This window comes from Chamaea fasciata, unplaced genomic scaffold (assembly GCF_029207755.1).
Source record: "Chamaea fasciata isolate MVZ Bird 193981 ecotype frontalis unplaced genomic scaffold, bChaFas1.0.hap1 SCAF_7, whole genome shotgun sequence".
NCBI lineage: Eukaryota > Metazoa > Chordata > Aves > Passeriformes > Sylviidae > Chamaea > Chamaea fasciata.
In genome coordinates, this window is record NW_027094092.1 from 54011500 (window position 1) to 54034920 (window position 23421).

A 23421-nucleotide genomic window follows, 5' to 3' on the forward strand; every position below is an offset into this window, starting at 1 on the left:
TCAACATATTCCATGGTTTTACATTTATGATTTTGGTAGCATCTTCTTGCACCACTGAAGTGTAAATTTCAATAATAAATTCTATTATCTCTGGAATTTCACTGACTAAAAAAGGAGTAGGTACATGGTTTCAAAATAGTTAAATTCATTCTTCTCCCATACTATGAGAAGAATTGCATGAAGAATCCACACTGAATAATTTACTCAGTAAATTTACAGTTTTAAGGTGACTTTTTAGAAGATCCACCTAACTTCTTTGTCACTGCCAGGTGAATCTTTTATGGGCCACATTTGCATATGCAGATGACACAAAACCCATTTCCTCTTTGTGCAAGCATTCAATACTGGTACTGTGGCTTTGATGGCTTGAATACCTTTGTTGTCCCGTTAGATTCATACCCACAACCTGTGCCCCATCCCCTGCAAACATGAGTGGCCCTAATAAGTTTTTCAGTCTGTGTGGTGGACAAAAATTTGGGAGCATAACTGTATAAATATATTTGTGTAACTGGATCCAAGCTCTGAACTTTCAGACGTTGCATCTTTGAACCTCATTCCAAAGCTCAGGCAGCACTTTGGGGTTCCAGGGTTACCCTGACTCATCCCATCACACAGCTGTTGAGGAATCTGCTTTCTTGGATAGATGAGGAATTGTAAGTTTTGAGACAGTTGCATTTAGGCTGCTTCTTTCAATTTCCTGACTTTTTGTGCAAACCCTCCTTAGCCTTAAATCACTTCCTTCCTCTCCTAGCATTTACTTTTCCAATATTTTTACAGGGAAAAATTCTAGTTCCTTCTCAGCCTTTGTTTTGGTACACTGACCATGTTTTTCCCTAGGATGGACTTCACCATATCATTTTAGCAATTCCTCTAACCACTTAATTCAGATTAAATGTCTTTTTTGACCCCCAGTCATAAATTTTATTCCAGATGAAATCTGAATATTTCTTTGTAAAATAACTGCAATCTGCAGTCTTTAAATACTCTTCCTGGGACACAGTAAATGTACTGAATTTATTTCTTCACAGCTGCACTACACTGAAGGCCTGTATAGTTCTAATGACTGATGTGTCTGAGAGGGATAATAGACGAGTGTAGTTCCGTGTCTTAATTGGTCTGGTGACAGAGCCGGTTCAAGAGATTCTTGTCATCTCAGGCATTTGGATTTCTACTTATTTTTAGTAATGCTGACATAGACTTCTTGCTTCTTGTTTACTGCTTCTGTTTCAAACACGGAGTAGTATTTGGTGCCCAACAGTTACTATTTCTAGCAACTCTACCATATTGCTTCTTATCCATCTGCCCTTCTGTTACACTTCTGATTTAGCCAATTTTTTTTACCATTTCTGCAGTTTCTAGGTAAGGAGTCCCCAGCTTGCTGTAGAAATTCTTCTAATTGTGCTTCAATGTGAGCATTTGCCTCTGTATTTTTGCAATTTGTCATACTCCCTGATAGACTGGGGTGTGTTCTGAAGACCACACAAATCTTCCATCTGGTATTAAGAGTGAACCTAATACCAGCAAATACCAGATTCAGTTGTAATTTTATGACAACATTTCAAAGAAAATATCAAATCAAACATGTCCCAAAATCTTTCAGAAATGTCGCTGGCACCATCTTTTCATTACAGTAGTTCCCGTCTCAGAAAAAATCTCTCTCTCTCTCTCTTTTTTCTTCTCTCTTTCACTGTCTCTCTCTCTTTCTCATTGGCGTCCTCCTTATCCACATTATAATTGCTCTATTCACCCCTCACCTTTCCCATTTCAGTTCATGTGTCTGTATAAAAATGCTCTTAGAAATTTAATCTACATACACAATTTTTTTTCCAGCAAATGTGCAAATGAAGATAAAAAAGTCAGAAATATGACTGAATAATATTTACTGGATCTTAGATCCTGGAAAATGAACATATTTATTGAAAGTTTTAGGTCTTATTACTTGGGATGACCAACTAAGTATGTTTGATAAAGTATGTTGATAAGATAAATAGCCTCTTCCTGTACTTATGAAGTTTTCAAGCATTTCTTGATATTTGTGCCTGGAACAAGACCCAGTGAAACCTCTGTACACTTAGTGACTGCTTAAAATTAAAGGATACTTAATGTGAGCAGAGCAGTGACATTTAAAAAAAAAAAAAAAAAAAAAAAAAAAAAAAAAAAAAAAAAAAGAAGGTGCTTTCCTAACTAGAAAATTGCTAAATTAAATGCTTAAAATCTGAGGAAAAGAAAGGCTTCCACTGGATGGTCTTAAGTGCAAACAAGAGCAATGCCCTTTAACTAGGACTTTGAGTGCAGTCTTAAGGTTTCTTGGTCTTCATTTCTCTTTAGACATGAACTCAGCCAGGGGGCCAAAGGTTTCCTTCTGAGCTCTTGAACTGACACTCAGAGTTTACAGCTATTCATTAACCTATGGTTTAAACCTTCCATCTTTAATATGTTTTGCAGATGATAGAATATTGCATCTGCACAGCAGTATGTCCTGCTTAACAAACATGCCTGGAGACAGTGAGCAGAGCATAAAGACATTTAAACAGTTATGTGGACACGTGGGTAAATATTGGAATGCATGAAATGTCAAAAAAATCATGCATTTTGCACAGGATAGCTTAATAATGATCACAGGCTGGCTGAATCTCTCAAAGTTGAGGCCAATCAGACACAGAATTTGTAAAAGAGATCTCAGGAATGAGAGCTCGCTCAAAACAGCAAACTTATGCCTACTCTCTCTCTCTTCTTATTTTTAAAGGTTGTTTCCTGAGTTCTTGAAAATCAGGATTTCACATCCTTTCCAACAGAAGCTTGCTGCTGGTCTAAGGCAGAAATCAGCTCTGTTTCCCTTTTACTGCGTTTACTTTTTTTACAAAGAGTGAAAATTTGAAATAGATGAATGTAGCTATACGTAGATGAGTGGTCTTTTATAAATATTCACTCTTGTTTTTCTCCCCCAAGCAACTTTTCACAGATGATTTGAAGCACAACCATAATGCTTTGCCTTCATGGTAATCATGTTTCCATATTTTGTGTGCTTATTTTCTCATTTCTTTTTTAGGGTAGGTATTTTCTCTGTGATAATGTCCATTGATCATACTGAATTGTAAAAATATGTCTCAGAAGTGTTGTCTGATTGCTTAACTTTTGTCTGGCTTCTGGTCATGTTTAGCAGAATTATTGGACTGGAGGAGCCTGCTGCCTGACCCTCCTACAAGAGTATTTGGCTACCTCTTCAATAACCCTTTCTTTCCATGGTTTTTCAAATTAAAACAAAAAAAATGGATCTGGCTAAATCATTAATCTGGATTTTGTTTTTCCTGAGAGGTGCATAAACATAAAGATCAGGCATAACAGACAAAAAAGTTATTTATTTTTCTGAATGATTTATAGTCAAGTTTTTTCTTCCGTGGTTGCAGAAAAGAAGGAGGAATCAAAGAAGAGGTTCATTATTCAAAATGGCAACTGTCCCATTAGGGAGGGACAGCAGAATGAAAACACAGCCATAATTTTACTTATTTTATGGGAGATGAGCTCTTCTGTACTACTCTGAGCAGACAATGACAACTTCAATATAAAGAAATACACCATCAGTAAAATAAATAAGAAAGAGAAGGATTACTGATATTGTCTCAGGAGCATCCGATAGAAATAAATGCACTTTCTGTTACATTCTGCTGTGCTACTCACATACGCCCAAGTAGCACAGCTGAGAGGGCACAGGGTGAAGGAAGTGAAGATGGAAAGGAGGTTTCAGCAGCTCTCACTTGTGTAACAGGATGTTTTTGGGGTTTATCCATGCTGGGAGGCAAAGGGCAGGTTTGGGCATACTGAGTCCAAATTTTCCAGCTGTTGACTTCAGCTCAACAGTAATGTTCCTGCAATATATAATATCCATCCCATAAGTCGAAGAACTGTGCTTCTGACTTTCTGTGGTATTTTCACCCCAGCACAAGCCATAGATGGATGAATACTTGCACACATCCCATCTTTGCAAAATGGCTTTTCTGGCCAACACCTCAAGTCACATGGAAACTGCGTCAGCAATGGGTTTGATATTCCAAAATATACATTCAAAGGACAGAGACCTTTTTCAAATTCTGCTCAGATGGTGCACAAATAAACTATTAAATGATTACAGATCCTTCCTAAAGACTTGAAACATATAGCCTGAGTGCCTTTTGAAAATTGGTCCCAACACAGAGCTGCCTAATGCAGAACAACAGCTTTTCATGGGCTCCCTTTGTTTGTGGCTACTCCCCACTTTCCTGTGAGCTACAGTAGCCAGAGACAGCCAGCTCTTTAACAAATTTCCATAATTTCATTAAGCTCAAAGATAATTATGTAAAGTGTTAAAAAATACTTCATTTGGCTTGCCTGAAAGCTGCTGTAATGGGGGAAAGAAAGGCATGAATAATATGCTTTGTTTCCATTTTCAGTCTGTTCACTAATTGAAAAGAAGCAAAGGGGTCTAAACCCCCCTTGTTTGATCCAGTCATTGTCTGACAGCGATGGAAATGTCCTTGGGAGGAACAAACAGTCAATCTGTGCATGAAGACAAAGAAGAAAAAATTGCAGCTCTGATAAATCACTGAAAATAATTATGAAAATTGAAAAATGAGAAAAAAACGCCAACATGATTATTGTCTAACCAGAGAGCAAACATTTTCAGGTTTTATCAGCAATGTAGGGAGTATAACAGGATGGGGCTGGCTCTCAAACTAGCAACTCTGCATGATTCCTTGAAGTAATTTGGAAAATGCAGGATAACCTGTGATTTACAAAACTCTAGTTAGCAAATCTGTTCAGGAGTTCCCAGCAATTCAACATGGTACTACCAGTGTGTGTCAGAGGCAGATTATCCTCTCCCCCTGCTCTGAGCTGTGAGGATATGTGTGTGTGCACAGCTGTGGGTAAAAATCCACCTCTGCCCTCTCAGGGAAAGCACATATGAAACCAACACCAAACTGTCTGAACTTAATATATATATTTATATATAGGTAGATATATATATATAGAGATATATATATATATATATATATATATATATATATATATATATATAAAAAATGTGTATTTCTATATTATTTATATTTATATATTTACATATATTTTTATATATAGATATATTTATAGAAAGAAATTACTAGTAGTACTACTTCTTTACTAGAAACAAGGCAGTATTAGCAGTACAGGGAAAGCAACACTTTTAGTGCTGGATGCTGAAATACTGCTAGGGCTGTTTAACATAAATTGATGGGTGTTTTTTTTTAATTTTGCAACTAATTCTGTTTGTTGATTAGGGGAAAAAACCCAACCCAACTCAAACCAAAAAGTATTCAGATGAGCCGCAAGGTTGGAATCAGGGAGAAAGAGCCAAGAACTGAAGGAGTCTCTTGTTTAAGCTAACCTCTTCAATACCTGATCACCTTTCCCTGGAAATAGTGGATTAACAAATAGTGAATGAAAGTGATTTAACTGTTTATTGTATTTGTGTAGTTCTTAATCACTGTTCTTGACACTGCTGATATCTCTTCAGGAAAGCTGGAGATGAGGAAATGTCACTTGTTTTCCAGCCTACAAGAAAGAATTTGTGGGGTGATGTATTCATTTCTGTTGTGAAAAACTGTGATGTTGCCATTGAGAATTATAATTTTGTTGTACAATCAAGCAACTAAGAGGATTTGTAAAGCAAGAACTAATGGACTAAATGGACTTTTGTAGTTTCAAACCATCCTGTGCTTCTATGAAAAGTCTGACTGTACTTTGCTTTGGTGTCTCTAAATTCTTCTCATAAAATCTGCTTAAGTAAAAAAAAAATGTGCCTCTAAATTAACCACAGTCTGGACCCTTTTTATTGAGAGTTGCCCTGGTTCTTGTGAAACAGGTAACTGATATCTGGTCAGCTTTTATGCATGAATTACCTTGCTGAGCAAATTCATTACCAATCCATCATGTTAGTTGAAGGAGGCTTAAATATTTGGTGACATGTTATAAGCAATGGTAAACAATCACCCCCTCCTCTTAAAATACAGTAATAGGATGCTAGGGAGGGAAGGAAATGTTCCCTTGAGTTGTTCTTAGAAGATAAACTGTTGTGTCTGGCCCAAAGGATAATAAAATATGTTTACCCTTCAAGTCTCAGTGCCTGTTCTCCCAAACTGACTGCTATAGGATGGTTATGTTAAATGATGGGATATCTTCTGCTTCTCCATTGCTTTCTCCTATTCATTTATATTAAAAGATACTAATGCTTCCCAAAACTTTTGCCATTCCCCCAGAAAAATGATGGGGACATTACAGCTAGATAAAGTTTCTTTGTTGTAAACACAGACGGAGAAAAGCAGGGATATGAAACAGCAACAGCGAAAATGAGGCAGCCCTTCTCACACTTGCAGCTTCCTCCTGCTTTTGGTTTTTGTGGGGCCTGACCATGGCCTTCTGGAGAAGCTTGAAAACCCTGTGGGCACAACAAATTTTCACTGCACCCTTCTGTGGGTACCATATGAATTCCTGCAAGATAAACCAAGTTTTATTTTGATGGTTTATTGTCAGTGTGCCCTTAAAAACCTGGGAACCAAGTTTTATCTTTAAAAGCAATATCTATGCACATTTCATTTATTTCCCAGTGGCTGGTTATTTTCAGTGAAAGTGTCATCTTCAATATTTATCTGAGCTTAAAGCTCCTTCCCTGCAAATACTATAAAAATGAGCTGAGATGACATGGTGAGTTTGTGATGATTTATCTTCCACAATAGTAGTACTTAATCTGTTCAAATGCTGGCCAATAAAACACATAGGAATAGAACTGAGTAATCTCCTTTATGGCATGGGAGCACTTTATTACCCAAGTGTCAAGTGGCCTTTTGACTTCAGTGGAACTTCTTGTTGGGTAAAATGCTGTTATTTAATACGAGCAAATCATTCCCATCATTATTAAATACATTATTACATCCTATAACCACACAGATTCTTATCTGGCCAAGCCAATTTTAAAGGGGCGAAAAGTTCAGTTTTAGGGAGGATAAAAGAAAACAAATACTGCAAGGATCAAATATGCATCCAAACCCAGTCCATGAACACCAGTGGGCCTGTAGGCTACTGTAGGATTCTCAGCTTGGACCATTATACGTTTCGACACTTAGATTGAGAAAAAAGATAAATTTTGATATTTATTTAGCATTTTACTGTTGCATTTGCCTTGTCAAGTGACTGACAACACTAAATATTACTTTTGTCCCTTTGGGTAATGCTGGTAATATTTAAACATTTCACATGAATACAACAATTTCAAGAAGTCTTACTGGATATTGTTGCCATTTTTAAAAAATTCTCTTTTTTTGATACTTTCAGATGGCATGATATTCAACAGCCAAATTGGAGAAATTTTTGAACTTTGACCACAGTTTGGGATGGTGTTTAATTTCAAAATCTCAGTATATTTTAAATGATGTACGTTTTACCTTCTGTCTTTGACCACAACACAGAAGGTCCATATTTGTACTGAATTGTTTAACTTACTCCTTTAGTCAGTTCTTAAGAATTTATTGGGGTATTTCCACAAGGAAAGATACCAGTTTGGATGCGGCCTTTAGGTCATGCATTAACTTTCTCATGAAGGAAAGTGTGGCACATAGGGTGATATATAAACCAGTGGCTGATCAGTCTCGCAAAGCATCAAGTCTCCTCAAATATGCAATGCAATTTACACACACATAATTCCAAATATTCCTGACCAATGACTAATGGCAGTTTATGATACCATGTACGGAACAATTACCGCCGTTCGTTTTACACTGGGAGGATTATCAGCTTTTTGGATTTAGAATAACAAAAACTAATTTCGTGGAAACTGGGGAGGTGTAGAAATGTTATCTCCTTGTCTGTGTTTATTCAGTGATAGCATTGTTTAAAGCCCATGATCCTGTCTGCATCTGCCACTGCAGCTGGCCCAGCCAGCTCACCACTCTTTATTTAGCTGGATATTACAGCAGTAACATTTCATTACAGTTGTGCTTGGGAGAAGTCATAGTCCATTGGTTTTATTGAAGCTCACTTCTAGTTTACTTCCATTTCAGGGAAAAGGACAGCTGTTTTAATATGTACTTGGAGGAACACCTAAAGGGTTTTAGTGTTAATTAAGTTGGGAGGAACTGTTTTTAACAAGCACCTTTTTGTAAATGTCAAGAAGCTCAGTCATGTTTCAGTTTTACTATTTGAGTCAGAAATCAGGCAGTGCAAGCATTGGCAGGCTTAGAGCACGGTGCAGCATTTTGGTGTGAGGTTTCTTTGCACTCCAAAGAGTTGGTTAGAAGTGCCAGGCTCCATGGAGGAGGGGCTACATTTGGCTCAGAGTACATTTTCATCTCCCTGCTCTCTCTGGTGGGGGGACCGAAAAAGTCGTTATGAAAGTCCTTATGATCCTTGTGAGAACGAGTTGGATGTGAATAAATTTTTTCACATGTCAAAAAGTTTTTATAGACAGAACCAATCCAGCTTAATGTCATCATGAAACAGAATGCTGATGTTCAAGCATTAGCCATGGCAGAGCCAGTGAGCAGGCACACACCAGAGCACATAGCGTGCTCATCTAAAACTTCAGTCTTTACCACTTCACACTGTGCTGAGCTACTTGCTGGTTTAAGCCCCAAATGGGGTAAAAAATGTAAACAGACCCAAAACTTCACAGAATGCCATGAAGCCCCGGCAGTGTGACATGTCTTGACAGAGATCCTCCTGTGAGCCTGCAGCTCATGGGTCAGACTGCCCTCTAGACTCCTCTGTGAATCCTCATGGGTTTGGGGGTGCAAAAAAGGAGCAGCCACAGTTTTTAGGCATTCCAATGACCACATGAAACACTTTTCTTTTTCTCCTCCCCCTCTTAGCCACCTGATGGTGTTATTTAAGAACGTGAGAGGACAGGCTAAGAGCCTGAGAGAAGGCTCAATGCCCACATTCAATAAAAACTACGGATGTCAACGGGAGTTTTGCCTAAGTAGTAACTGCAGTTTTGACCCTAGGATTTGGTGCATGACCACACATTTTTATTGCTTCTGCATAAATGCATAAAAATGGCCACCTTGTCTACTTAATCACATGAAGCACTTAAATCAGTCATCCCCTCCTTCAGGCTCAGGGAAAAAAAAATCACATTCACCCACGGCTGCATGAAATTACTCTGCAAAGCAGCTGTGTAGACTTGCTTTGGTGCCGCTCACGTTGGAATATATTTATCACTTAAATTCCTGTTTTATGACTAAAACCTTCAAATCTGTTCTCATTTTACTGGAAGAGATGAAATACACTATGTGTGTTGCACCAAATCACCTGAACAAAATTTTATTTGCCTCTAATTGCTGATTCCCACTGCATTTCCACAGCATTAAGTGGTCAGGCTTTGCTGTTGCAAAGTGGTGCAGTTACAGAGCCACAGTTATTCCAGCTGCTTAGATTCTGTCTCTGGTGACAGTTTTGAAAGGGACAGCACACTTCTTGTTCATTGTACTTGTTACACTGCATCATCTAATTGATAATTAAGTTATTTAGTGGGTGAAATAATGGTTGTTTTTAGTGTAGTCTCAATTTAGCATTACCATAACAAGACAACTCAAAACCTCAAAAATCACAAAAAGCAAGTTGCCTCTTAGAATTGGAGATAATTTCCTACTGAAATTTCATAATTTCATCCCCTATGTATTAATAAGCTACATATCCAAACCCAATCAGGTACTCTGAGGAAATCACACACATGTACAAACATAGATCCAGGACATTAATGTAGAAGTATAAGTCAGGCTTTTCTTGAGTAAACTGGAATGAAATATAACCATTTATTCCTAAAACATTGTCTATTTCAGTCATGAGCTGAACTGCAAATGTATCAGGAGTGCACGTGAAGTGGAGGAAGGTTACAGTATGAGCCATAAAGCTGAACCAGTGTCCTTTGTCAGTGCATCATGAGCACACTGTGCTATTGTTCACGTGTTAATGATGTGACCTTGGTCTTACACCGTAATTTTTTTATTATCATATAGAGTGATATAAAGCTTACCCAGCTTTTTCAACACAGTCCATCAAATAACAGCCTCTGTCCTTTCTTCACATTAAAATCTACAGTGATTAATTTCACTTGTAATGAAGTTTTATAAGAAACTTAAAAGCAGAACTGGTTTATCACTTGGCTTATCAAACCTTTGTTAGTGCCACTAGAGGAGTTTGAAAATATAAATCTTTGAGGAGCAGACAAAACAAACAAATCATAATAATCTAAGATCAAGCAGGGATCCACAACCTAGGACAAATAAAGTCATCTTGAAGATAAATACACAAGACTATCATAAATATCACTTAGTTTGTTTGTACAGCTAATACTGGGGATTGACAACTCCATTTGATTTTGAAATAAGCAGTGATCAAAAACCTCAAGGACAGCAATCCTAGCCTTCATTGATGGCCTAATGAACAAACCAAAACCAAGATAGGTGGTGTCCTGTCCTGTTCTGTCCTTCCAGCTTCTGAGAAAAAGACATAAGATAAGACTCTAGTGAAAGAAATAACTATCAGGTGAGGAAGTCTCAGGGATCTCAGTGAGAAATATCTTTTCTGTCCTTTAGAACCCTATAACTTCACTTCTTTATCTAAAAAATCTTATCAGAATAGTTTAGATTTGGATCAAGTAGCTGCCTTGAAGCAAAAGGACTGCATGATTTTGACAGAGACCCAGGCCTCAAAATAGCTCAGGGTTAAATCTGAAATATTCAATCTGATTTCTTGCAGAGTAATTTCATGTTGAATTACATGGAAATGTGATCATCCTTATACTCTGCTGTCCCCTGTGCTGCTGGTCTTTCCCCTCAGCTGGATTGGTGTCCTGCAAACCAGGGAATCTTCAGACTGAAGAGAAAAGAAGATCTTACCCTCACTTCCCTATTATCTCTTCCTAAAGCATCAGCATCATCACACTACCCTGAGCTGGATAAACATTTGATAGGACTCATAGATGCTGGCCAACATTCAGTTTTCTCTTTTGAATTTACACAAGGATCAGGTTATCAACAGTGAAACCTGAAGCAGTCTCCTGACAGGTCTTTGCCAGCCTTACATTTGGATCTTGCTGCTGGTCTCTAAGCTTCAATAGAGTGAAATGAGTGAAAATTCTCAGAATCACTGAATGGTTGAGGTTGAAAGGGACCTCTGCAGATCATCTGATGGTCCACCTTCCCTGTTTAAGCTAGGCTACCTAGAGCAGGCTAACAAGGATTGTGTTCAGATGGCTTTTAAATATCTCCAAGCATGGAGACCCCACGACATCATTAGGCAATCAGTGCCAGTGCTCACAGTTGATCCAGAGTCTACAAGTTCAACCTCAGTAGAAATAGAAATTTATGATGGAGTAGAAGCAGACTAGGAAGAGCTACACTAAAATAAGTACTTGGCAAAATTATATTGCCAAGTATACAGTGTTTCTCACTTGAAGATAAATAAATTCTCTGTGACAAGTCTTTAATTACAGTTCTAGGGCACAAACTGAATACCATAAGCAGAATTTGTATTGATACCAAAGACAAAAAGGCTTAACTGCAAGTACTTTACTTTATTAAAAAAAAAAAAAAAAAGGTTTTAGTAAGTACATTGAATTTTCAACTAGCTGTATGTGAGACTTTTGAAGAAGACAAAGACCTTTGTCTAGGACCATGGAGAATGTGAATATAGACCTGGAAACTAATAAAATGACACCTAAATTTTAAGACTAAATTATGGCTTTGTTGCGGACTCCTCCCTCAGATTTATAGCTAGAGATTTATAAGAGCAGCTGTGTAATGAAAAAAAAGAAGAAAAATGGGAAAACTTGTTAATTTACTGCCAGAAACTAGTCAGTGGGAAGTAAATAAACTCTTTTCTTTCCATATGAGCTGTGGATTAGCTCCTTGTATTTGTGCTCATCTTTGACCATATCTTTAGCTGTTCCCTCATCCAAAGGGGGAGCTTTTCCCCATCCCCCTGTAGCCCAGCTCCCAGTTTGGCTCATTCTGTGTGCACAGCACAGCAAAGGACAGGGAACATCCAAATACCTCAGCCACCTCCAGCTGCCAGGGGAATTTGAAGTAAGCCGAATGCAATTTGCACACTGGAAGTTGGCCAGCACACCAGGACTATTATCTCCAGTTTTGCAAAAAGGTCTGGGGGAATGTTAATTAACACAAGTGCCCAAGACCTTGTTTTTATGTGTCTTCTGGAGGAAGGACACGGGGCTGGAGAGAGGTATGGAATTTCTAATGAACGCAGAGAGTAGTTAAGTTGTTGGCTTTCAGCTGGGATGGTCGTTTGTGCTCAGAGGCATCTGGCACTTTTCAATGATTGGAAGAGAAGAGAAATACTACTCAGAGCCATGACTGCCTCATTTTATAGCTGATTAGCTAGGTGACGACTTACCTGCAAGTCTGAAAACAAGTAGCTTGAGTGGGAGTGATTTAGACAAGTGATTTAGACACTTATCTGAGCATTAGCCACCTCTCCAAACTATGGTGATTATAAATGGGGTGTATGCAACAGAGAGGCTGTTCTGGCTGTAACTCTTCCCAGCACATGTCTGGTGCCCAAAATTTTTTGATTTCTGAGCTGTTTCCACTCTTTTGAAGAAAAATTAAGATATTCACTACAGAGCTGCCTGACAGACTTGAATTTTGGCCTCTGTCTCATTGTTTCTGCTAGCTTACCACCAAAGTAATTTTAAATTGGAAATCCACATTTTCCTCCTTACGTATATCATGATTTTCTGTATGCAAAACCAGAGTTTGGTACAGAATTCACGCAGACTTTAAGCAGGATCACAGAAACAGGAGATACCTCAAAATAAAGATGTGTTCATAAATGAGATCATCTCCTCTCCTGACTGAATTATGTTCTGGTGCATGACAAATGGAATTAGTACCATGCATAGACTTATTTTTGGAGGATAGACATATAGGTTAAGCCACTAGAGGGAGATGCAATATGCATTTGGCTGGAGTGAGGAGAGTACTTTATACCACGGATTCCTTTGCAGCAGTTATAGGTAAACAGTACCAGCGTAAATCAAATGAGCATGGATTCTACTTTTTCTTCCTGCAGTGTAAAACATGTACATCTATAATAAATAGGAATGTAAAATATGCAACATACACAGGCATGCTTGGCTTTAACAACATCTTTGAGTGCACGTTCATGCCAGATTATGTTCACATATACGCATGGCAGTTGCCAAGCAATGCTTGTGCACCAAATGGCTCATTAATACAGCTTGCAGCTTCCACTCTGTTTCTTTGTGGGGTGACCAGCACCTCATTGTGTTGATATGATGGTTTCTGGGTAACAAAAATTCCTTAATGCTGGATAAAATGTTGGCAGTCCTGGTTCTGGGCCATGCTGCCCTTTTCTCTATGCCCAGGGCCATCTGGATAATGAGATGCTGGGCTTCTCAAGAACCTGAGTGAGCCATGATTGAAGCTGACCTTCTTCTCAGCTTTCCAGGGCATGTGACAGGTGTCTTTTAGCTCTTGGACATACACTTTGTTAAATGGTTTACTGGTTAGGAAGATTACCCCCTAATTTGAGGCATGGTGGCAGGTCTTTAATGGGTGAATATCAAGCACGGAGGAACTGCAATCATTTTGAGAGACTGAATTAGAATTTAAAATCTGCTTGACAAATGGGTGAAATGAGCTGAGAAAAACTGGACGTGGTTCAATGAAAACAGAGAAGAGTGGACGGTCCTAAGTGGAGATAATGAACTGTACAAACACCGGATGCAAAACGTCTGCTGGGCATCAGCCCTGTGAAACAGGATCTGAAGGTTACCAAGGTTCACAGGCTGAGCTTGAGTCAACATTGTCACACGACTGCAGAAAATAAATATTGGAGTGGCCTGTGTAAACAGAGGGGCTGCACATGAAATTGCTGTGGATTAATCCTTCCATGAGGCCATGCAGAGACAGAGCTTCTCACCTGACACCCTTGGCAATGTGTTAGAAAAAGAGGTGGGCCAATGAAAGGGCATCAAATGGAGAGCACAAAAACATTCAACAGTCTAGGAAAACAATTCAATTTTGGAAGAACTGGGTAGCTTCAGCTAGGGAAAAAAAGAAGATAACAGACCCCAAGGGTGTGAAAAGTTGCTGCAAAGAGAGAAGGAATTGTTCTCCTTGTACTTTATGGCTTGGACAAAGATTAATGGGTTATTGTCTAACTTGCAGGAAAGGAGACGTAGGGCGAAACATCAGGGAAAAGCTGTAGATGATAAATAGTTGAGAGATTTCCATAAAACATGGTGGAATTTCCATCGTTTGAGGTTTCCATGAACAAGGTAAACAAAAGAAGTTATTTGATCCTGTTTTGGGGGCACAGCAACAGACTGAACAATCTCAAATGAGACCTTCCAGCCCTATTTCTTGACAGTAAGACACATCTTCTTGAAGAAAAATGGACTTTGTCAAGAATAGGTTTGATGTAAATACTTATAGAAGTGGTAGCATAAAATCAGAACTATTTTTTGCTCTATAAAATAAAATCTTCCTAATTATCAGATACTTACAGATAGCAAATAATATTCCAGAAAAAACTTGTTCTGGCAGGCAGATGAACCACAGAAATTAATAAATATTTTTATATCTAAATTTTTCAGCCGGGTGATCCCACCACATTTCTTTCTTGAGTGAAAGTAGTGGCTTTTTGTTTGGGTTTTTTTGTGTATCTGATTTGAATTTAAAGCACAAACATCCTGGCAGGGCTGCACTCTGGATCTGCCATCATTCTCTGAGAATAAAAGTTCCACGCCTCCCTTGTTTACACCCCTTCCTGGCAAAATCCCAAATGCCTTGAGTCCAGTCCAAAAGCACTTCAAACAGAAACCATACGGATATGGAAAGGAATATTTTTTCTTTAACGAATCATTTCTATGGTACATTTAAATAAACATTTTTTAAGGTTTGCTATTAAATTTTATTAGCATCCTACTGAGTAATACAGCCAGTTGGACTGCTCTAAGTGGCAAACAAACAAACAATATATTGAAACAAACAGAAAGCCCAACAGGCCATATTCTGGGAAAGATTGTTCTGAGCGGGGCAGGCACCACTGGTAGGTTTGCAATACTCCCAGCTGCTACATCCCACCATGCAAGCTCTGAGTCCTGAGGCCTTTTGTGCTTCTTCTTTTAAAAATAATTATTCATTGTGTTTGTGATTAATGAATCTCTTCATTTCGGGATGTCGGTATTTGTGGTCCCTTTATATTCTGCACAGAGAGATTTGTTTAATGACTGACAACTACAGTGGAATCATTATCCCAAGGAATAAAAGGCAGAAAAAACTTGTTTGGATTTTTATGTTTTTTTCTTCTTTAAGATTAGTAATAGAATCCAGAAACATAGATCCAGACATCTTTCTGATGGAAACCAGTTTAAGATATTGTTATTAGTTCCATTCAGTCCCCTGGAAGGATTAAAAGGTCGTTTGTTTTGTATTACAAGTCTCTCTCCAGTTTGTGCACAAGTGACATGTTGAGGAGGCAGCTGGGGGGTGAGGATGGATGTGAGCCCCATGAAATGGCCCTGTCAGATCTGCAGGGCTTGGGAGCCCCTGCTCAGCTGGTGCTTGGATCCCCCCTGCCCAAGCAGGGCCCCTGTCCCACTTGGGGCAAGTCCAATTACACAGTTTGGGGTTAGCCTGAACCCCAAATGCCATCACCACTGCAGGGCACAAAGAACTCGCCCTAAGCTTCAGCTCAGCATCATGGAGGTGACATTCCCTGGGAGGCTGGGCTGTCCTCCTCTAAAGCCACAGTTGGGAATTTGGTTCCAGAAATGGACTGCCCCTGGATCAGTGAAAGAATGAGTGTGGGCACCAGGACTGACGTTCCTTTCACACTGTTTCCTCTGTTTTGGCATCACTTCTGAAAGACTGGAATTTTGCTCATGTCTGTGGGGTTCTGGATGCCTCAATAGATATCAACTGCTCAAAAAGAAAAGATAATTAAAGAAGAAGAAAACAGACATGTTTTTTTCCTGAAGGCATCGTTATTTCATTCAGTGAGAACATTAACTTACTGGCACTAGAAATTATAACAAGACAAGAAAAACCTCCAGAATTCAAATTTTAATAAAATCACTCTTTTCCTTTAGAGAGAGAAGTTTTCTCCCATGCCCCCTCCAGCTTTTATTTTTCATCAGAAACACTGCCAGAGAGCTGCTAGCTGTAGAACTACACTCAGACTCACCAACAGCTTTTCAGATTGTTGGAAATGAGGGTTGGAGGTACTTTGTTTTGGTTAGCTGATTTATCTGGGCACCAAAGGAATGCAGGCACTCTGATGTTGATTAAACAGACATTTTGGTGGTTGAGATAATTTCAATAGTGCAGCCATGGGATCCATTAATTAGAGTTATCCATCAATTTGATGATCCCAAAACTATGAAAAACAAACAATCCCCAGTATTAAAGAATTTCTAAGAAAAGTTACAGTAAAACAAAACAAAACAAAACAAAACAAAGAAGGGAGAGGAGAGGAGAGGAGAGGAGAGGAGAGGAGAGGAGAGGAGAGGAGAGGAGAGGAGAGGAGAGGAGAGGAGAGGAGAGGAGAGGAGAGGAGAGGAGAGGAGAGGAGAGGAGAGGAGAGGAGAGGAGAGGAGAGGAGAGGAGAGGAGAGGAGAAGCAGCTGCATCACATCATGCTTTAAATTCAGCCTAAGGATTTTACTTCAGGTAATGGTTTGAAGCCCAGCGTTTCACAAAGTAATTTTCTCAGGCACTGTACTGACTGTGTCGTGGCAGAACAATCTCATCAGGGTATGAGAACAGTGAAAATATTCTGTGCTGGCCTTTCCTGAATTACAATGAGGAGCAGACCCATAGCCCTGCTGGAAATCACTCTGCCACCTGAGAGAGAAGAGCAGGTCACTCTCCCGATCAGGGGACGACTGTGGCATCACATGCAGAACCAAGTTTTTGTATCTCTAGCAGTTATCTACTTCCCTCGGGCTGCCTAATTGCCATTGCCATCAATCCTCTTGTCACCTGCAATTTCAATCAGTCTCTTAAAGGTTTTCCTACTCGGATTTTTCCTTTGGTGCTACTTTCCCCTCGCCAAACGATCCTTGGGTATCTGTCAAGACAAATGCTTAAGTGATTGTTCCAGGACAGCCAGGGAGCAGCAAACTCTTTGATTATAGATGGCCTGTTGTATGTGAGATTAGGTATCTGCTCCACTGTGAAGCTAAATGATACAATGCAAGGGCTCAGTAACTCCTTTCAGTCATGGTCTGAGGTTGCTGTAATCCTTTTTATTTTTCTTAAGCTGTGACCAGCCATGTGTTTTCAGTTACAAGTAAATGCAAATCAATCTGTGTGATTTGGGCATTAGGGAGTAGTGCAATTTTCTTTAATTCATATTATATTAGCTTTCACCCACAGGATAACATATGCACATGAACTTGGGCCAGGGAGAAAGGCAGGGGGGAAGTAAGGCAGCAATTAGGCAGGCTACAATAGGTCCCCCCAATATTACAGCATGCACTGCACTCGATGAGACTGTAACTCCACAGTACTTATGACATTTTAAGCAATGTTGGCATGAGCTGTGCCACATTAAGCCCCCAGGTGCCTCCCCATGAGCTCTGGAGGTGCCCTCCAGAGCTCATTCACTTCACAGAGGGCATTGCTTTCCAAAGGCTACAACAGCTGCACAAGGAACACACTGGCCCTGGGATGAGCTGACGTGCTCTGAGTCTGAATTTTGGTCGACAGTTCCAACACAAGAAGATTACTACCAAACTTATATCCAGTACGGGTTGTTCCAGCTCCAGCAATGCTTCCCAGGAAGCCAGAACTGTAGACCTCAGCAATTCTGAGAGAGACAGCACTCAAACACTTCCTTAAAGGAACAAATTCTGAATAATTTAATGGAATTGCTCTTATTTAGGCCATCATTTCAATTGTTTTGTGCATTGTACTGAAGGAATAAAAACACAAGCTCGACACTGATAGCGGTGAGGTGCTGTAGCCCCTGTGGTCTCAGTGGAGCTGGTCAGATTTGTTCTATCCAAGGACATGATCTTAGAAATATTGCACTTTATGCTTCTCTTTGGCAAAGCCTGGCACCTGGACCAAAGTGAAATGCAGCATTTTCAGGGCGTGCTTTTAATCCCTTCTTGGAAGCGTGGTCTTTATTTGAGAGCCTAAATGAAATAATTGAAAAGGGGTAGAAAGAAGCATCCAGGACTAATAAAAAAATATGGGGTAACCTCTGTCCCTGGTCTCCCTTGGCTTTGCCAGGGGCAGTACTCACACAGCACACTGCAATTAGGTCAGTGTCATGCTGAGGTGTGATAACCTGCAGTGGTGTGAACAGCACCCAGAGCCCCAGGAGTTCCTCCCTCAACCAGGGTTCCTCGGCTTATCCTGTTACCTTCAAAGAAAAAAAAAATGTTTTCCCACTAGTATCCTCAATTAAGTGGATAGTGAATTAAGGCATTAAATTATCAACCCACCATCACAAAGTTTCTCCTTTTCTGTTTTAAAATGTCTGCAATTGAAAGGTTCCCTCCTTAATGCTGTCCTGGCTTGCTAAATCCCCACACATGAGAAAAAGGATGATTAGTGCAACTTAGAGAGACTTAGCAGAACTTTGTTCAGCTTTCAGTCACCATGGAATTTTGTCCAAGGATATCACAGTTTTGCATTGTAAGCAGAAGAAACCACCAAATAAAAGTGAACAGAACACTAAGCTCATATTTATTTAATATAGCCATGGGTCTTAAGAGATGATTTTATTGCCAAGAGCTGAGTTAGGGGAAGATGGGAACAGTTTTAATGTAGTGATTGCCTGGATCTGGGGTGTCTTCAGGCTGACAGGGGTATAAAAAGAAGGTCAAGACTTCGAGATTTAAAGATAAAGGGAGAAGAACTAGAGCATAACGAGATGGAAAGATGATCTATTAAAGAGAGCAGGGGACTTGTATAAAACTGTCACTTCTGTAGAAGAGGGATAGTGCACATGGCTGAACAGAACCTGCAACCCTCTGAATGGTGCCTATACCCAATAAGGTCAACATTAATGAACAAATAGTGATCCAGTGATGCAGGAAATAAATATCTCATGCTTTCTTCCAAGGTGGAAGGCCTTAGCTCCTCACTATTAACCACCTCTGTGGCAGGCTGTGCTCCTTTGTTTGCTTAGCTCTCTCCCATGAATCCCAAGCATCAAGAGATTCAATATTGCCCTATCCAGTGAGTAATCCTGTGTAAAGTACATACAAACAGGCTGATTTTTCAGATGGAGCCACACAATAGTTCCTTTTTAATTGCATTTGACATTACTGGTAGTGTTCTGTGCAGCTCCATGCATAACACACATTTAATTGTACCTGTGTGGTAGTGATAACACCACAGCATGGTAATTTTCTGTATTTGTAGCATGTGGGAGACAATTCATTCCGTGTATTTCAATGCAGTTTATTAACTGGGAAGATTGGGTAACTGGAACCTCCTTTATTAAAGTTATTGGCTGCCCTGTAGCAACGGAAATAAATTGTGATAATAGCCAGAACAAATTAGCTTGCGTATGAATTAGCCCTTAAATGAAAAGAGAAGGGAGTACCAACCTTCCCTTGGAACATAAAATGCCTTTATTAAGGAAATATGAGTGTATTGACAAATAAAGTAAACTTCTCTAAGAAAAGAAATTTTCTCTTCCCAGACACCTGAAAAGAACAACTTCAGGGCTGAGTTCTGATTTCAGCCCCATGGACAGGCACTGTGGGAGTCTAGGGGGACTTCCACTTCAGACAACCTGCACCCCCAAGGGCAGTGCAGGTCGGGGCTCTTCCATGGGGAAAGCTGGCCTTCAACCAGGAAGAAATGATGAAAATTTTGCAGAGACAGTTCTGGAAGGAGTAAAACCATGTCAGTTAGTGACTGAAGCTGAGCAAAATCACCAGCGCTGCTCTCAGCCCTAAACTGGTCACATCTCTGAGTGATATAAATAGAAATGCCACACAGTGGAAGGCAGAAGATCTCTATGTTTTACTATTTATTGTAAAAAATCTTAATTAATGGAAAATCCATTGTGACTTAGGTCAGCCAGAACTAACTTCATTTTAACACCATTTTTGATTTTTGATCCGTTGTTTCTGAGGAATGCTGCTGTATCTCTTCAGAGATTATGGGCATCTTGTGACTCCCTCGAGGCTGATGGAAAGATCCACAGGGAATGACTCATGGAGCTCAGCAGAGGGATTGAGGGCTGCTCTGGGCTATCCATCCTGCAAGGCAAATAAATTGTGATAATAGCCAGAACACCCTTATTGCAAATCCAGGGGACCTGGGTAACATGTCCGTGGCACACTGCTGAGCATCAGGGACATCTCAGACCCTGTATCACAGAATCACCGAATTAACAAGGCTGGAAAACACCTCTGAGATCATCAAGTACAATCTATGACCCAACATCACCTTTTCAGCTAAACCAGGACACTAAGTGCCTCATCCAGTCTGTTTTAAACACATCCAGGAAAGGTGACTCCACCACCTCCCTGGGCAGCCCATTCCAATGCCCAATCACTCTTTCTATGAAGAATTTTTTCCTAATGTCTAGCCTAAACTGGTCTCCAAACTGACAGTAGATGAAACCATCAGACTGCTGCCCTCCTGGCTGCGAGAGACTCTGAATACACACAAATATGAGGTGCTCTGGACTCCCTTTCAGATTGCACAGGAAGATGTCAAAGGATTGATCTAAAACCCCCCACAATCGAAACAGAATAGACTACTTTTTTGTCTAATACACACCTGAGGTTCAGAATCAATTCTGATACTGCTGAGTTAGTCCATGCTCTCACTATTGCATGAATGCAGTGAGTACCACTAAGCTGGTTCTCATGGCTCAGAAGGAGCACAAAAGTAGTACAGACTTTTAGTGTTAGTTATCTCAGCTTATTTCTTACATTCCATTTTTTTTTTTTTTTTCAATTGTAATAAATTATTTTGGACCTAAAATTCAGAAAATGCCTAGCAGGTTGTGAGAGATTTTTTTAATTTTTCAGGGTAATATGGGACTACATTGAAAGTCTATAGCTAGATTTTGCAAGAAGGCTCCTGCCCAGCCTGTTGAGATTCTTTTTTCCTGAGCTTCTGAAAATGCCCTTTCAGGAAATCACAAGATCTGTGATTTTCCTTCGGCTGTTTTGGAAAAATCTGCCAATGACAACAAAAAACAAGCTTCAAAGAATGACCCCTGAAAGGATTTAGCTGGGCTGATTAGGGAGGAATCTCCAGAGCTTTCTGTAATGCACCATCATTATGCAACACAGGATAGTCCAGTCAGAAGACACTAATATCTAAAGATATAGGTGGAGGCTGATGCAAGTCTGTTATTTTCAACATTGTAAATGTCAAGAGATACCCCTCTGAAATCTGTTCAATACTTCCCAGCATCAGGCACAGTATAATCACACAGTGAGGGACATTCTGTGGGGCAAAGAACAAAATAAAACCCCGAATGGCTGCCAGAGCACAAAAATGACCAGGAGAGGTCATCTGGCATTTGATCAACGACAGCCAGAGCAGGGATGGAACCCCAGGCTCAAGCATCCCTCATTCTCACAGTCAATCAAACAAGACTTTGCAGCTTCCCAGTGACCGAGGGAGGATTGTGAATCCAGTATGAGACAGAGAAATCTCTGTGCAGAAAAAGAAAGATATTGGCAGGGCACCTTTACCAGCAGCCTAGGAGGCCAAAAGGTCAGTCTCACTGATCTGCCTGCTGCTCCCCTCAGAAAACAAAGGAATGCTTCATCTCTACTCATCACCTCATCCAGCAAAGCTAGTTTCAATTTCATGTATCACCCATTTTTCTTAAAGCAAAGATAAAAAATCTTGCTTGTTCTTTTTTTTTTTCTTTTTCTTTTTCTCTTTTTTTTTTTTTTTCTTTTTCCTCCCCCTCATTTTTTTTCTTTCCAAAAGCTTTAGGAATAATGCTTAAGTGGTGCTTCAATTTCAGAATTGGCTACTTGGAGTGAATTTCAGTTTGCTCATACTAGGGGAAAATCCACGAGCAAGAGAAATTAGTTTTCTGAATGGTAAGAACAAAAAGGAACTGTTTTGTCAAATAATGCAAGTCCTCAAATTTTAATCAGAAGAACAAAACAGAGAAGGAAACTGGTATCAGAGTGCTTTTGTGCCACTGAGGTGGGTCAGAAGGACCTTGAGGATGTTCTGAGTCATTAGCTACAGCTCCTTTTTGAGGCACAAATGCTCCTCTGATATAACACAGTTCCACTTTCTTTCATCTGCCCAAACTTTCTTCCTTTTAAAAAAGAGATACTGGGGTATTTTATGGTAGGAAGGGAATTTCTGCCATTTGTCTGGCACAGAAGTGGTGGAGAAAAAGCATTTGCTGGGGAGAAATTTATTAGGTGGCTTGAATCACAGTTCTGAGATCAAAAAAGTTTCATTGCCTCTGAATTCTCTTTTAGGAAGCTGAAATATGGGGCCTCAGCCTTGACACAAATATCAACACATTTTGTGCTTCCTTTCACCAAATAGGTGGAAAACAAGGCAAAAAGAAGAGAGCCCAGAATGTTGAGACTGTGAGAAACTTCAGGAATTGCTGAACTTCCAGTATATTCAGTAGAAATTATACAGTGGATGAAATTGTTAGCAGTGAAAATAAATGTGTTCATTACTGAGTGAGGAGGGTTAAAGGAAGTCACCCCAAACCAACTCTAAACTAAAGGAAGAGCAAGGAAACAATATTGTTCTCATAAGAATAAGTAAAACAGTCCAGCTTAAGCCTAAAATAGTCAATTACACATCCCAATGTCACCATTGTGTGTATTTCTGCTATAATATATATTATAATATATATAATATAATATATTTCATGTCAGTATCACTAAGTGAGAATTCAGCTGACAAAGGAAACACTATTTTTCGAACAAAAACTGCTGCCCAGCAGTGTATGGTGGAAGATGTCAGGAAGTTACAATTTGCACCGATATATACTGTACCTCTTAAAGAGAGAATTTTCTTTGCATGATCAATTGGGACATTTTATTAAAAATACATTAATTTTTAAAATAGGGTATTAAAAAAGTTAATAGCATGCCACAGACAACAGCATTTATTGGTAATAAGAGGAAAGGAAGGGCAGTCATGCAGAGAAAATGGCTACAGGTAACAGAAATTCAGGGGAATGAGTACACTGTTTCAGCTGGCTTCAGCATCATTTCTCCTTTAAAGTGTTTCTTTTTCACTGTTATACCTGTTCACACCCTTTTCTTCTACCACACCTGCCTCTCCTGGCTGCACTAGGATGGCATCTACATGGCAGACTTCAAAAAAAAAAACCCTGCAGACTTCAGGAACAGATCCAAGGAGAGATAACGGAGATTACTGGGCTCTGC

The 23421-nt window shown here is 39.6% G+C and overlaps 1 protein-coding gene across 1 annotated transcript in view; it reads left to right on the forward strand.

Moving 5' to 3' along the window:
* Window positions 1-23421, forward strand: part of LOC136291899 (uncharacterized) — a 54432-nt gene that overhangs the window by 26169 nt on the left and 4842 nt on the right. The window lies entirely within an intron of this gene.